This window comes from Vanacampus margaritifer, chromosome 1 (genome assembly GCF_051991255.1).
Source record: "Vanacampus margaritifer isolate UIUO_Vmar chromosome 1, RoL_Vmar_1.0, whole genome shotgun sequence".
Lineage (NCBI taxonomy): Eukaryota > Metazoa > Chordata > Actinopteri > Syngnathiformes > Syngnathidae > Vanacampus > Vanacampus margaritifer.
The window spans coordinates 35,547,240-35,552,239 of record NC_135432.1 but is presented as its reverse complement, the minus strand read 5'-3'; positions in this window follow the sequence as shown (position 1 = coordinate 35,552,239).

The following is a 5,000-nucleotide window of genomic DNA, read 5'->3' as shown; positions in this document are numbered from 1 at the left end:
TCTTTTTCTCGGCTTACGGCCATACTACCCTGAGAACGCCCAGGTGTGGTTGATTGGTTGCAGCTGAGCTGATTGTGCCTGTGTGTGTCAGTTGGGCTGTGTGCTCCCCATTATGTGGTTTTGTGTTCTTTCTTTGTCTGTTTTTGAATTCATTTTGGTTATTTTTTCTTTATTTTTGTGTTAGTTTTCAGTTTCTTTCTCCTCCCAGCTTCCTTGGCTGTGGAGGAGGGTTTATTCCCCCCCCCCCCCAGAGCTTTTTGCTCTGTTTCGACTGTTGGAATGGATGTGGCCTTTGCTGGGCCCAGGATGTCTGGAATGGTGAATGGTGAGTTTTCTGGCAGGATGGTTGGCAGTGATGTGGGTGCGAATGATGTTCGAAGTGGTATGAGTGTGGTGCACAAGCGTAAAGTGTGTTTCGATAAAGAGCTGACGGTGTTTTTGGAGCTCGAAGGTGGTGCTGGTCTGTCTCCGTTGGCTCTGCTGAGGGCTACCAAGGAAGTCTGTGGTACAATTCTGGCCTGTCGAATGATTACCAAAGACAGGTTCGAAATGACTGTGGCATCCCAGGTGGCCAAGGATAAATTGTTAGATGGGTTTAAGATCGGGGAAATTAGGGTTCACGGGAGGGATATCTGTGTGGATGAACTTGTTGTGTCTTTCCTGGGCCTGCCAGCTTACATTGAGGATGAGGAAATCCTGCAGAAGCTACTCGCTTGGGGTGTTTCGGCCGTGTCCGAGGTGAGGAGACGTATGTGGCCGGGGACAAACATAGCCGATGGGACGAGGTTTGTAAAGGTCCGCTTTACAAACCAAGTGCGTTCTCTACCATATTCCGTCAGGTTTAACACGGCGGGGGGGCCTGAATATTTTAGGGTCATTCATGACAGGCAAGTGAAGGTGTGCAGGGGGTGTCTCCAGCCTGACCATGTGTTGCGTGAATGCCCTGATTTTTGTTGCAGACGGTGTGGGGCCCAAGGCCATTATGCGCGGGAGTGTACAGAGCCCAGGGCCGCTAAATGTAAGGACTGTCATCAGTATCCCTCTGTGTGTGGATGCTCCGGCCACCTCGCCTCTGACCCAGATGAAGGAGGTGGGGGTCCCCCACCTACGGTTGAAGTAGAGCACGGCCCTGGATCGAGAGAGGCCCTGTTAGATCGGGATGTGGAACCGGATATACCTGACCAGGTGGCATTGGTGCCTGTGGTGGGGGGGGCTGGTGAAATGTCTCACAGTCCTGCCCCCGAGCAGGAGGGGGGGGCAGTGTCCTGCCCTACCTCTAATATCGTGGTGGCAGGGGCTGGACCGGGGAGGGGGATGGGTGAGGATCTGGCTCCACACCTTACCCCTGAAGCGGGGGAGCAGGCACTGAAGTCAGGCCAGACTCCCAAGTCTCAGCGCTCGAGAGCGGGCAGCAGGAGTCAGGTGCCGCATAGGCGGCCACTGTCTAAGAGTAGTGACAGGTCCAGATCACCGACCGGGAGGGTTGGGTCGAAACATGCCGATGGGTTTTGTGAGACCCAGCCTGGTAGTGATCGGCGGTCAGGGCTGCGGGGTGAGGGCCCCGTCTCATGCGGCACTGCCCGTTCTGAGTCTGCCACTGTAGATGCCACAACTGTTCCTACGGGCGTCGATCCCCAAGGGAATGAGGTCGCCCCGACAAAGACGAACAGGAAGTCTAAACGGTAGTCTAGATCAGGATGATGGTTCAACTCCTTTTTTTCTTCCTAATGACGCTCTCCCTAGTCTCCATTAATGCCCGGAGCTTGAGGAATAGGGAAAAGATGCACAGTGTGTTTCACGACACCACCTGGGACGTGCTGTGCATCCAGGAGACGTGGTGGGAGGCGGAGCATCTTCGCAAGGTAGAGGATATGGACATTGGTGTTTTGTACTGTGCTTTGGGCTCTGCACACTCCCGTGGTGTGGCTGTCCTAGTTAAGCCGGGTGTTTTCGGCGGGTCTTCTTTAGTGCGTGCGGACCCACATGGCCGCTTTATAGTGATTGATTTTCTGCGTGGCTCCACTAAATTTCGCCTTATAAATGTTTATGCGCCTAGTGAGGAGATGGAGAGGAAAACCTTCTTCGTTTCTGTTTTTCCTTATGTTACTGATTCCTCGTTTTTGATTGGCGACTTTAATATAGCGTTGTCAAAAATCGATCTCGGTCCGAACAACACATTCAGGAATGACGTTAGTCGAAGTTTTTTGATTGATGCTGCAGTGGCTGCTGATTTGTCCGAGGTCTGGAGAGGTCTCAACCCCCTGAAAAGGGACTATTCCCGGCGTCAGGTGGTGCAGGGGGTCCTCCTCCAGTCTCGGATAGATCTGTGTTTTGTTTCGAGTGCTTTATGGAAGTACATCGGTGGCAGCTCCTATGCATGTGTGGGCTGGAGCGATCACTCCCTTTTTTCCGTCAAACTTGACTTCCTGGGTGGTAAGAGGAATGGGGGGGTCTGGGTTTTTAATAATATGCTGCTTGCCGACCCCACTTTTGTAAATAAGATGGAGCACCTTTTTGATTGTTTTGATGATGAAATGGGAATTTGTGACTCTTTGGTTGATTGGTGGGAGCAGGCAAAGGCTAAAATTAAAAAGCTGTGCCTACGTTATAGTAAGCAGAGGAGGTGGGAGGAGTCCATCAGGGAGCACACGGTCCGGAGCCACCTCCAGGGACTTGCCGCCACCTCTGGTTTAGGCCCGGTAGATCCTGAGTATCTGGTGCTGCAGGAAGAGCTCAGGACTATACAGGTTAGTCGTGCTAGAGGGGCGGCACTTAGATCCAGGGCCCAGTATGCGGTAGAGGGCGAGCGCTCCACAGCTTTCTTTTTTGGTTTAGAGAAGTCCAGGCAGAGCAAGCTATACTTGGATGGCCTGTTGGATGAGTCAGGCAGGTGTCATAGTGATTTGGATGAGATTTTGGATATTGTAGGTAGGTTTTATGCAGATTTGTTTGATGGGGAAGGGATCAACGAGGTAAGCTGTAGTCAGGCTTTAGGTGCGCTTGATGGGTCTCTGAGCCCTAGTGACGCTGACAGCTGTGACGCGCCTATTTCTTTGGCAGAGGTTTCTGCAGCAATTAGGGGTCTCAATGCCTGTAGGAGTCCAGGAGAGGATGGTTTGAGCGCAGAGTTTTATAGTGCTTTCGCTCACAGGTTAGCCCCGATTCTCCATACTCTGTATGGCGATATTGAGAGAGAGGGTCGGGTTTCGGACTCCTTTTCTCTTAGTATTGTGACTTTGATCTTTAAGAAGGGTGATAAGCGGTGCCTGGCCAATTACAGACCAATAAGTCTCCTTAACACCGATTATAAAATACTGGCAAAAGTATTAGCACTTAGGTTGAAAGGTGTGATTGGTAAAGTGGTTGCCAGTACACAGGCGTATTGTGTCCCGGGACGGGACATTTCTGACACGATACTCTCCCTAAAGTTTTTGTTGAAGGAGATGCATGTCTCTGGGGGGATTCATGTTTCAGTTGATTTCAGTAAAGCATTTGATAGGGTTGAGCATTGTTTTCTTTACCGTGTTTTGGAGAAATTTGGTTTTAAAAATGGCTTCGTGAACTGGATTAAACTTTTGTATTCCAGTGCGGTCAGCCGTGTAAAATGCAATGGACTCCTGTCGGATAGCTTCCCTTTGCGGAGGTCGGTAAGGCAGGGGTGTCCTTTGAGTGCACTCCTCTATAGTATAGTGGCCGAGCCTTTGGCCGCTATGCTCAAGAGGGATGGGGCTGTGCACGGAATTGTGAGTCCATCTGGTAAGGAATATAAGATCTTTCAATATGCGGATGACACCAATTTGGTTTTGCGCGATGTGGGGAGCCTCAATGTTGCTCTCCACACCCTGAACGTTTATTGCCTTGCCTCAGGAGCAAAGATAAATTTCGAAAAGACGTCTGTGTCCTACTGCGGGGGCATCGTGGCCCCGCCGAATGTTTGGGGCGTCAGGGATGCAGGGGATTCTTATAGGGTTCTTGGTGTGCCCTTGGGTAGGGATGAGGTGACCTGTCGGGATTGTTTGTGGTCTGGCTTGTATAGCAGTGTGTGCACCCGAATGAATCTGTGGAAAATGCGTGGTCTTCACTTAAAAGGTAGGGTGTTGGTGGTAAATGCACTGTGTTTGTCTAAACTTGTTCATGCTCTTGCTGTGTATGACTTACCGGGGGTGTTTGCAAATAAGTTTAGCATTGCTGTTAGTAAATTTATCTGGCGGCGAGAGAGGGCACCTGTGGCACACAATGTTTTGGTTGGTCAGTATGATCGGGGAGGGCTTAAACTGATCGACTTGGTAGTTAGGAAGAATGCGCTGCGTCTCAAATTGATAAAAAAGTTCCTCGACACCGGATTCGATGCGGCGTGGAAGGATTTTTTCGCTTCGCATGTTGAAAATATGGGTGAGTATGGTGTCTATAATTTGTGTATGCTTCCCCAGCGGACTGCCCTGGATCGGGTCCCGCCTTTTGAGAGGGAAGTGTTTGAGGCGTGGGCTAGACTGCGGCCGTTTGTAGTTGCGGCCCCTTGCTCCTTGTGGCAGCTAGGGCAAATGCCTTTACGTTTTAACCCTGACATGCTCTCTGATCCTCCTGGGAGGAGGGAAAGCATGTTTAGCGGGTCTTTTGATAGAGCAGGTATCAAACGGGTTGGCCAGTTATTAGATTTTGAGGGTAGGGTCGATGTGGAGGCTATTAAGGGTAGTTTTAGTAGGGCGGGTCTTCGGTTTAGGAGGACCGAGGTGGTGAGGAAAGTGAGTGATATACGGGGGTGTATCTTGAGAAGGTGGGGCACACTCTATGAGAGGGTACCGCCAGTTCAGGATGCATATGAGGGAGGGCTTGGCGGTGACTCGCCCCTAATTTTCGTTTGGGTTAAGGGGGAGGGGTTGATGGGAGTGGCAGAGACACCGACTCGTGCTCTATATCGTTTGCTGTTGACGCAGGTAGTTAGGCGTCCCACTGCCGAACATAGGTGGTCACAAGTCTTCCCTGGGAAAGATACTGCGTCC